Here is a 12,187-nt window from a genome sequence, read left to right on the forward strand (position 1 = left end):
GAAAGAGAAAAAGGACATATTTTTCTTCTCTAGCTGCTGAGAATGGCCTTCTATACCTTAAGACTGTTTCCTTGTTTGGTCGGAATACAAACCTGGCTCTGTGCAGATAAGATGAGGTTCCCCAGGTACTGAGCATGAAGCCCATCCCTCCTATGCAACCCATCCAAAGCCCCTAGCAACCACACCACTTTCAGCTGAGCGGATTTTTGTGGTTTTCCCTTCAAGCACAGTGGCTAAACATCATATATGTAATTCTTTTTGACTGCCAGTATATGCCTGTGTCTGTGTAAGAAAAACTGCCGACATACCATCACGTTACACAGTTCGATTGCACACAAGGGTGGCGCATGTTTGTAATGTACCCAGTGTGTGGCGGCTTGCAGCCGAGCTCCACTCAGGGTCTCTTGGCGCTCTCTCTCGCAGCCGTCTCTGCTCCACTCGGAGCTGGATCTGCCTCTCCTTCAATGCTGCCTCCAGCTGGGCGATGCTTCTCTCTGTCTCGCACATCTCTTTCAATGTCTGAGCAACAAAGCCAAACAAAGCTGTGCTCGACACGTAACAACAAATACACATCAAATTCACACACGTGTGCTGCGTCAGGCACAAACAACAAAATCTGTCCCCTTTCTCAATTCACACCTTGGCAAATACAGGCTCGCAGAAGATGCTATGTATGTGGACAAAACTATTGGGACACCTACACATCCCATTCTAAATCCATAGGCCTTAATATGGAGCTGTTCCCATTTTGCGGCTGTAACATCTTCCACTCTTCTGGGAAGCTTTCTACAAGATTTTGTAGAAATGGCCTGTCAAGTTTTTCCACACCAAACTCACTCAGCCGGGCCTTTATGGACCTTGCTTTGTGCACTGAGACACAGTCACTCTGAAACAGAAAAGAGTCTTCCCCATCTCCCTAACTCCGACAAAGTTTGAAGCACAGAATTGTCCAAAATGTTGTGGTTCTGCTGAAGCATTAAGAATTCTCTACGCCAACCCCTGACAAACAACCCCATCATCCCTCCTCCACCAAGCATTAGAGTTTGAGAGCACAAGATACTGAAGCATGATTTATCTGGCACGTTTTCACTGCTCCAGAGTCCAATGCTGGCACTTTACAACACTCCAGACAACACTTGGCATTTCACACAGTGATCATAGGCTTGTGTGTAGCTGCTCGGCTATGGAAACCCATTTCGTGATTCGGTTCTTTTGCTGATGTTGCGTCCAGAGGTAGTTTGAAACACCCTTCAGTACTTGACAGTCTGCTACTTCATGGGTGAGCTGCTGTTGCTCCTAGGCAGTCACACTCCACTTCACAAGTGTAACACTTACTGTTGACTAGGGCAGATCTAGCAAGACAGACATTTCATGAACTGACTTGTGGTGGCATCTCATGATAGTGCCACATTTAAAGCCACTCAGGTCTTCAAGACGACCCATTCTGAGCCACACAGAACACACAACAGACATGTACACACATCTCTATGATATACAAACCCACTCACATACCTTACTGAGCTGCTGCTGGAGAGCGTTCCTGTTGTAGGTAGTCTGAGAGCTGTGGGCGATCAAGGTAGTGTTAACCCGGCCATACTGCCCACGTTTCCCCCGCTGTGACTCTAACGCCCGCTCCGCTTCATCCTGCAGGCCGTGCACCGCCCCCCTCTCCACACAACAGCGTTTGAGCTTATCCTCTAAGTGCTGACCCCACCATTGGAGCTCCAACTCACTAGAGAGAGAGAGACAGGCAAAGCAGATTGGGTACTCCTCTAGGATGAAACTACCTTCATAAAGGGTTTATGAGTGCTGTAAAATTTTATTAATTAGGTCATGAGCACCTTAGCATTAAAAAGCAGTTACATCTAGAAAAAAAGTGACCTAGTTTGCATAATAGTGAGCTCACGTTCATTTAAAGCTTAAAACAAATCTCACTATCATTCATTATACATAATATTACACATATTTACATTATATAATATACATCACGAATATTATATTTATAATATATTCAGAACATTACATAATACATAGCTTCAAATATCCTTCTTCTTCTGCTTATATTATTATTATTATTATTATTATTATTATCGTCTTAGTCCAACTTTGCATTGTAATTTTTGGAACGAATAAATTATATCAAGTTAAGCCATCATGGAAATATCAAATAGATCCTCAACTGGCAGCAGAACATGTGGGGCAAGGGTCTCAAGCTCAAATTACCTGGGTCCACTAGCCAGGTAGTGTTCCCCAAGGGGGTCTGATTGTTTCCATTGTTTTGTAACACTTGAATGAAATAGTTACATTTAATAGTAGGATCGAAAGGGACTCTTATTATGAAAACACTGGTGCTTCTGCTGAATGAAGTTTTTGCGAGTGTTGGCGAAATGGAGAGCAGTTCATTCTACATTCTCAGTGGATTTATTCATCCATCCTTCCATTTTCTAAGCCGCTTCTCCGTCAGGGTCACGGGGGTGCTGGAGCCTATCCCAGCAGTCATCAGGTGGAAGGCAGGATGCGACCTGTCCAGGGTGTATTGCAGTCCATCGCAGGGCAGACAGACAGACAGACACAGACAGTCACTCACACCTAGGAGCAATTTAGCTGGATGTCTTTGGACTGTGGGAGGAAACCGGAGAACCCGGAGGAAACCCATACAGACACGGGGAGAACATGCAAACTCCACACAGAGAGGACCTAGTCACCCGGCTGGGGAATCGAACCCAGGCCCTCCTTGCTGTGAGGCGACAGCGCTACACACCATGCCCCCGTGCCGCGGATTTATTCGTAGTTCTACGCTGAAAGCCATGATGTCGATCAGGGGTGTTGAATCAACCACTAAAAGGGCCGTATTTAAAAGTCTCAGCTGTGTTTTTATTTCAGTTTTACTTGACATTGTGTCACGACCCAAACTGGCCATTGTTTATTGAAAAACGTCAATTCAAAAATTGCAACAAAATAGGCCCTGAATACTTGAACTATTCAAAGATCATTTTAAACTAAAACATTGTTTTATATAAAACAACAGGCTGTATTAGTAACAGATACCTGTTGAACTTCTTTAATGTCCTCCAGAGGTCCTTTTCTTAAAATGCATTTGCTTGAAATAGACACCAGGCATCTTTTATTCCTGCATAGTCTGAGCGCACACTGTGTTGCAGTGCATGCTGGGAACTGTAGTGCAGCTCATGGTGAAACAGGCTAATATTAATAGAAAATTTCAATCATTTCACGGGCTGAATAGGAATGTGATCATTACTTGCTTTTTGTGATAATAATGATCATCATCTTTTATTACATGATGTCGAGGGATTGTTGGAAATTGGTTAATTTGATACCTTTTATATGATAATATATAATATTCTTTCTATCAGTCATACTCTCTCTCAGGGCCTCTTAGGTCATAGTAGAATGGCATCAAATCCAATTGAAAATTCGCAAGCAAGAAAGGCCGCGAGGACACTCGCACGTCAATTGCACGCGAGAGTAGTTTTCCTCACGCGAGAATGATGAATTGGATTTGACACCATAATCTTAGAATGTTCTGAACTCTTCTGTCTGCAACACAAATGACGCCACCAGTGGACCTACACTTGTCTTTTGAGCTTTTCTATGTAAAGCTGATGGGCCTATTCTGCCTTACAGCACTCACTTACTGTCTTTGCGTTGAAAGGAAGTACATAGTAGGACAGAACCTACTTACAGAACTTCAGAACTACCCAGAAATAATGTGACAGACACCAGGAAACACATTCAGAGCAATTTTGTGTAATAACTTTCTGTTAGGCAGCTTTTAGAGGTCTTAGACTTCAGAGGTCTGGGTCTGTCACCAACGCTGTGAACAATTCTGACTCAATAGAACTGAGCACTTCACATCAAACCACTCTGAATGACTCTGTTTACCTTTTCTTGGTCCTGGTTGTCTCTAGTTTTCCCACAAAGTCGGGACATTTTTGACCTGAAAATGTAGGAAAACACACACACACACACAAACACACACACGACAATGATGGGTTGTCAAGATGTCCGAGGTTTGGAGAGACGCTGAGGGGGGTGCTGCTGTTGTGAAGAATGTGACATCCCTCATCGATTTGGAAAGCCTGCAGCTTATAGCTCAGCTCTTCCTCAAGAGCACAGTGCACCCTTCTGTTAACCCGGATAACACACACACACAAACACACAGAGATACACACACACACACACACACAAACACACACACACAAACACACACACAAACACACAGAGATACACACACACACACACACACACACAAACACACAGAGATACACACACACACACCAATCAGCCAAACTATTGAAACTACCTCCTTGTATCTACATTCATTGTCCATTTTACTGACTCCACTGACCATATAGGAGCACTTTATAGCCCTACAGTTACAGACTTCAAAGGTCAGGACCCCCGTAGTACCCTCACAGAGCAGATATTATTTGGGTGGTGGATCATTCTGCAGTAACATTGACGTGGTGGTGGTGTGTTAGAGTGTGTTGCGCTGGTCTGAGTGGATCAGACACAGCAGTGCTGCTGGAGTTTTTAAATCACCACTGCTGGACTGAGAATCGTCCACCAACCTAAAATATCCAGCCAACAGCGTCCTGTGGGCAGCGTCCTGTGACCACTGATGAAGGACTAGAGGATGACCAACACAAACGGTGCAGCAGCAGATGAGCTGTCGTCGCTGACTTTACATCTACAAGGTGGACCGACAAGGTAGGAGTGTCTAATAGAGTGGACAGTGAGTGGACACAGTGTTTAAAAACTCCAGCAGCGCTGCTGCGTCTGATCCACTCGCACCAGAGCATCACACACGGCAGCGTCACTGCAGTGCTGGGAATAATCCACAGTGTTGTCCTGTACTATGAAGTCCTTCTGAGGATAGCAGGACAAGCACACACACACACACACACACACACACACACACATTCTTAAGAAGTGCATGCTGAATGAAAACTTGAGATTTGGTCAAAATGACAGCAATACAGTCACTCACACAAACACATTGATCATTATCGTCATCTGTAATTTCGAGGTATTGGGTGATTCCATGCCAGCTCACCCGGGACCTCTGGAGTGTCTCTGTAAGCGATTCTCTGTATAATCCATCCAGCAACAAACAGAAAACTATATTTCTTCTCCTAAAAGAACACAGATATTCTGGAGTATTATGAAGGTCAGATTGTGAATACAATGTTTATCTTTATTTATTTTGTTATTTTCTCTTATTGAGCTTGATAGTCAAAATCCCTTCAACCCAAGTTATTCATTTCAAGAGATGGTAACCTGCTTGCATAAAGAATGAGGAAAACTGGAGTAAAATAAACTGGCAGACCACCAAAAATACAAAATTTTTCCCATTCCACTTTAAATGATGCAGCAGTTGTGACGCCTGAGGTAATAAAAACGGTTGCACCATTTAGGGTGGAATGGAAAAATCTAAACGAGAAGCTGGAGAACAGGAATCCAACTTCATTCTGGTGTACTTGCTTGTCTACTGCGATGTACGAGCACCTGCTATTCGGGATGATGGACCACCAGGAAAGGCAAAACTACTATATTTGTCTGTTTTTACATTTATTGAATTACTATTCGTAAAAAGAGCTTTTTAAAATCTGTTGTCCTTGTAGCTGTTAACCCCACCCATTATTAAAGCCATCTGCCTGCTGCCTGAGAATTCCCTTTGAAGAAGTGCTTGAGAAACGTTAACGCCAGAATCTGGGCTTATTCTATGGTGACTGTCGGTGCCAATGTGTGTGTTCATGTATGTTGGGATATTCATCTCCGCATTTAACCCATTCGTGAAGTGAAACACCACACACACTAGGGGGCAGTGAGCATACTTGCCCGGAGCAGTGGGCAGCCCAATCCGCAGTGCCCAAGGAGCTGTTGGGGATTAGGTGTCTTGCTCAAGGACACCTCAGTCATGTGCTGTCGGCTCTGGGGATTGAACCGGCGTCCTTCCGGTCACAAGGCTGGTTCTCCAACCTCCAGCCCACGACTGCCCCCTTGATATGTACCTTGTCTAATTATTTTATGACTGGCAATGTTGTAAGCCCATTTCTTTGTGTAAGGAAACTTTTTTTAGGAAAAGTAATGGTTTAGATTAATCAACTAATCGGTAAAATTGGTTGACTAATCGGAATAATAGTCAATGGATTAATCGACAGAAAAATAGTCGTCAGGGGCAGCCCTAGAGGACACTGTGGAGAAATTTTATCTGTGCCTTATTGTGCATCACACTGTAAAGTACAATTGCGGGGAAACACTGTGAGCATTGATGTTGGGGGGTGCAGCTAACTTGACAGTAAGCAAACGTATCAGTGGACAAGGCATAATAAGGTGGATTGCTAGCTATTGCACTCTTGTAAATGAAGTTAATCGCTTATAGTAGCATCCTGCAACAGGTTGCTAACACAAGTAGGAAGTAGCGTCTAGCTATGCTATACATGGTAACAAGTGCTGTTAACACATTTACAAAAGCTTAACTTTTCAGCCGCTGTGGCGGTTGGCCAGTCAGCACAGAGTGGGTGAGCTGACCAATCAGAGCACTCTGGGCTCATCAGGAGGCGGGGCTTAAAGACACAGGAGCTCTAACAGAGTGTTTCGGATTGAGGGTGAATGGCTTGCTGCGAGTTTCCACCAAAAAATGTCAACTCAAAGATCTCTGGATATTCACTGCCATCACAAAATGTCGTGGAGAAATGATTCCAAAAACACCAGAATAAGAAACCATTTTCATCTTGTAGCTCATCTAGTGGGCATTACATAGTGTTGCTTAATTGTGGACCAGATAATGTGAAGGAAATCTAATCCACATCATCTAATCCAAATTGAAATACTTCAACAATATGCTTAAACAGGAAATCAATATCATCAAATAGCAATCCAGTGCCACGATTACTGTACACAAATGTTTCTTTTCTGCTCAGTATTTCCACAAGAACCTCCATCACCGTGCTCGAATTGTGAAATGATTGTGTAGAGCCCTAAAGCACTCTGCTTCATTAAAGTGTGATCGAATACAGTCAAGGGTTTGGAGGATTCTTGGACATGTTCACTAGGGGGCGCTATAGCCTTAAAGTTTCTGGTTTTTATAACATTCTGGTTACAGAGACAGCTGCTTGTTTGGAAGTTAACACAAAGTTCAGGGTTATTTACAAGACAAACATGCTGTCAATAGCTTTTATTCAAATTAGCTTCAAAGAAAACAGACAGCTTTACTTAAACAAGTTTAAAAGAGCTCTAGATGGTTAGCTTTGGCTGCACTCAGCCACAGGCAAGCCAGAAAGGCCTACACAGGCCATTCCACCAAAATCCAAATTACAGTGTTTATGTTATGGTCTGTTTAAATCCAAGGTATTAGTTGAGATAGTAATCAACTGAATATATTCAAAATCATCATTTATAGGATACTTTGTATTGTTTCTAAACTCTAACCCCTAAATTTGCACCTGTAAAAATAATGCTTTTTCAGTGTTTTAATATCTTTTTGTTGTCTTTGAAAGTGAAACAAAGATTTAAAGTTTAATTTTGAAATGTAAAAAAGATGTATTTAAACAGTACTGCCCTACGTTTTCATGTCACTATCAAAACACAGGGGTTTTTAGTATATGGGTGGAGCCTTATTTTAGCCACACCCCTGCATTTAAGAGCAGAAAGTGAGGCTGCATCCCTGGCCCTCATGGCCAAATGGTGAATGGTGATAAACCATTGTTCTGAAGAAGTAAACGTGTCCTAAAGTCTGAAAATCAGTGCGGATTTTCTGCAATTAAGGCCATTTTTTGTGTTTTAATGGAAAAACTGTGCTAGTCAATTACTTGATGTTACTAGTGTTTTTTAGTTCTGCTCAAAATTAGCTAAAATTGTCACTACTGAAACTTTCATTAAAGTTTTAGAAATGTTATGGTTTATTTTAGTATGCTAAACATAATTAAGGCATGGGGTCACTCAAAGCAAAAGGATTTTAGCGTAAGGTCAGAAAAAATTCAATGTCCAAATCCTCCAATCCTGCAGAATGGTCCATATCATTACTAGTCTGATAAGTACTTGGTTGCTTGAAGTTCAATTGCACTTAGTTTGTATAATGTAAAGTCTCCTGCAAAGGTTGCATCTCAACTTTGTGAATCAACAAGAACATGGTGGAAAATCTAGACGCTAAAATCGATAGAATGCTACTGGATGAATAATGACGTCAATTCAAAGATGGCATCACATTGCAAGATACACTGATCAGGTGTAACATCATGACCACCTCCTTGTTTCTACACTCACTGTTCATTTTATCAGCTCCACTTACTGTATAGCTGCACTTTGTAGTTCTACAGTTACAGACTGTAGTCCATCTGTTTCTCTGATACTCTGTTACCCTGTTCTTCAGTGGTCAGGACCCCCATGGACCCTCACAGAGCAGGTACTATTGGGATGGTGGATCATTCTTGGCACTGCAATAACATTGACGTGGTGGTGGTGTGTTGGTGTGTGTTGCGCTGGTCTGAGTGGATCACACACAGCAGTGCTGCTGGAGTTTTTAAACACCTCAGTGTCACTGCTGGACTGAGAATCGTCCACCAACCAAAAATATCCAGCCAACAGTGTCCTGTGACCACTGATGAAGGACTAGAGGATGACCAACACAAACTGTGCAGCAGCAGATGAGCTGTCGTCTCTGACTTTACATCTACAAGGTGGACTGACAAGGTAGGAGTGTCTAATAGAGTGGACAGTGAGTGGACACAACTGCTGTGTCTGATCCACTCGTACCAGCACAAAACACACTAACATACCACCACCACGTCAGTGTTCCTGCTTTGCTGAGAGTGATTCACCACCCAAATAGTACCTGCTCTGTGAGGGTCCGTGGGGGTTCTTTTTTATTGTAGTATGGAAATTGCACAGTAAAGGGTTAATAGGTTCCCACCATGTCTTATTATAGATACACTCATAAAGTTCAGCAACTTTGTGGCCTCAGATGGTAACGTGAACTATAAATAAGTACATTTAAAGGATTATGCAGTAGCATTAAAATTCACCAAAACCCTCTTGGAATATCATGCAATATCCTCAAAATATGATGAAATAACCTTTTGATGTGAACCTCACTCACTCCGACTGTCTTGTCTCGCTGTCTTTGACCCTCTCTAACAGCTTCAGACAAGATTTAATCACTGAGACCCCCTGGAAACACATACATTAAAAAGACATTTGAATGTCTTCGAGCCGTGTTTCTCCGTACTAAGAATGCAAAGAACGTTCTTGTGTTCCTGGGAGCCCAGGTACTTTGCTGAAACATCAAAAAGATCATCACACCTCTAGACTCATATTTAGGCTGAAACTACATTTGAAAAAAGTAATCCATGTCCATCAACTTCAATTCACCGCATGAAAGTGTGTACAGAAGTGGCTACTCGTAGACGAAGTGAAGAAGTGGATTTTTTCGGAATGCATTGCCCTCGGCTGGGTTACCGTCAGTGAGCTAAGAGGCCAACCACGCAAACTCGCAATGGTTTTTTGGTATGTAGGTTTTAACAAAATGCACATAAAGTTTTCTTTAGAGCCACAGGGTAAAGCCTTTCTTTCTGTTGTTGTTAACTGTTTAGCCTTTAGCATGCTAACTAGCCAACTATCAGTAAATTGATCAAGTTGTATCAGCGGTCGTGTATCATGGACAGAGTAGTAACCTAAAGCCAAGCAAATCAAAAGTACTCATTTTGCAATATTAAGCTTATCAATATTAAGTTTTTAAGCTTTCAGGCTTAAAAACAGATGTGTAATTTCTTTGGGGATTTGAGAAAAGACATGCTTTAAGTTACATGATTTCTGGGCAACTTTTGCTGCTCTCAAATCTTTTGCTCCTCTGAGGGCTCAGCTACTTCATTTGAAGTAATACAGTCATGGAACAGCGTCTGGGATTTCCCCAAGGGTTAATGGCATGGCCAATCATGAAAGCAGGAAAGGTCCATAGCTAGCCATTTGGACAAAAGATGGAACAAATGTTTGTGTAAATTCCAAGCTAAAAACTACACTTCTGGGCCTGACTTGCCTCTTCCACCATCTCAGGGTTGCAAAGAATATTGAGATATTCTACTGATTCTCATTGGTGCATCACCAATAGTTGCATGCTTGGCATTCAGGTTGAATGAACGCTTCCAGGGTGCTTTAACTTGTCAACTGGCAGCCCCATTTTTGCATTAAAAGTAAAAGAAACAAATTCCACATACTTTGGACTAAAGTCACGATCTTGGTCTAAACTGATCTCTGACTCTTTTTAGAGTTATCAGACCTCATGTTTTGGAGTATGTCTCTATGGAGAGCAGCAAGACTTTGAAGGTAATGACCCACACTCGTCGACCAATCAGAGGCTGCGTTCCTGACCCGTCGAATAATCAGGGGCTGCGTTCCTAACACGTCAACCAAAGGTTGTGTTCCTGACTCGTCAACCAATCAGAGACTGTGTTCCTAACTCGTCAACCAATCGTAGGATGCGTTCCTGACGCGACGACCAATCAGAGGCTGTGCTCCTGACTCGTGGACCAATCAGAGACTGTGTTCCTGACCTTTCAACCAGTCACAGGCTGTGCTCCTGATTCATCGCCAGAAGACCTCAATCCTTCTGGGCAGAATGAAAGTATGTCTCTAGCATGCAGTGTCAACAAAATACGTTTTCTTTTATCTACAACATCCTTTGATGTTGGACCTGAAATTAGGCAGTAGAAGATGACGTCAATGCAAAAATACAATATTTAGAAGCCCCCTTGTTTAGAGGGTGACTGGCAAGTTGACAGGCCTTCAGTAGTTGACAGGCCTTATCCTCTATGTCACTGACCTACCTATTCCCCAGACATTTGTCGTCTGCTTCAGACAGTCTCGGGTCATCTATCTTTTACACTGTTTTTATTACCAATGCTGCTTGTTACTCTCTCTCCATCTCTAGTGCAGCTTCATCCAGTTGCACTTTCAGAGAATCCCCTCAGGTTCTCTTTGCCCTTCAAGAGTTGCTCAAGCTCATAACTGACTTCACTCCTTTGGTATGAAACTGCTGTGAGTTACTCACTGAGCCTCCAAGAGCTCAGATTCTTATGCTTAATTAGGTCTTCTTTCTTTGTCAAATGAGACGTGACCATAAAGGAATTTTCCATATTTTTATGGTTGTCAAGTGTAGCAAAGGCATGAGGCCAGACGTCTGGAGTCATGTCATGTAGCTTCGCAGGAAAAGCATGGACTTTATGTTTCGATTGGATCCTGGAGTGTGGGAGCCCAGAAATGTCTTAAATTAATGTCACACTGGTGGTAGGCATAGGGTGGCAGGTTGTCATACCAAGGAACAAAACATGTTTCCCACTGCACAAATTCCCACCACCAGAACACTGGAATTATGCTTTTTTCCCTTTTCCACATGCCTTCAGTCCAGTTCCAAAGGTTCCAGTTTTATGTTATCGGGCATATGTTTAAGGTACCAAAGAGTAGTTTTACAAGGTAAACTAGTTATGAAGCCTCTATAGCAGTATTTTCTCTCCAATTTTCACACTTGATTGGTTGGTTGGTTCTGCAAATGATTATAGAATTTTAGAGGACAGAAACAAGCAGTGTACAGTTTCATATTAGCCGGTAGCCTATGCTAGATATGACTGGCATGGAAAAAGTAGCTTACTAGCCAAATTAGATGCTTTAGAGTGTCATAAAATGACCAAATAGAGAAGATGGTTGTTAATTATGGTAATAATGGTTACAGGAATATCTCTAGTAGGTGCAAAATGAACAAAATTTTGAACCCCAGATTCTGTTGGATCCCGTTCTTGTTTCTGAATGTGCAGTAATAGTCAATGGAACAACAGCCACCATTTGCTTTATACTGGATTCCTTATGACGTTACTAGACTATTCTGATTACAGTCCAAACACAGTTCAGTTAGCTTGAAAAAGGGAGGTCTAGTCATCGGGTTAGCAAAAAATACTAGCCACAGTGTGGAGGATATCAGGATTCAGTTATTATTGAGTTATGATTTAGGTAATATGGACAGTGAGGTGCCATGGCAAGTTTGTGCAAAAGCCTCTGATGAGCAGATCAAATCCATTTGACCTGTTTGTCGAAAGGCCTTAACATGGTCAATTTCACAAATTTGCTTCAATAGTGACCTAGACACTTTGCAGCAACTGGAATATGTCTTCTTCAT

This window comes from Pygocentrus nattereri, chromosome 12 (assembly GCF_015220715.1).
Source record: "Pygocentrus nattereri isolate fPygNat1 chromosome 12, fPygNat1.pri, whole genome shotgun sequence".
Classification (NCBI taxonomy): Eukaryota; Metazoa; Chordata; class Actinopteri; order Characiformes; family Serrasalmidae; genus Pygocentrus; species Pygocentrus nattereri.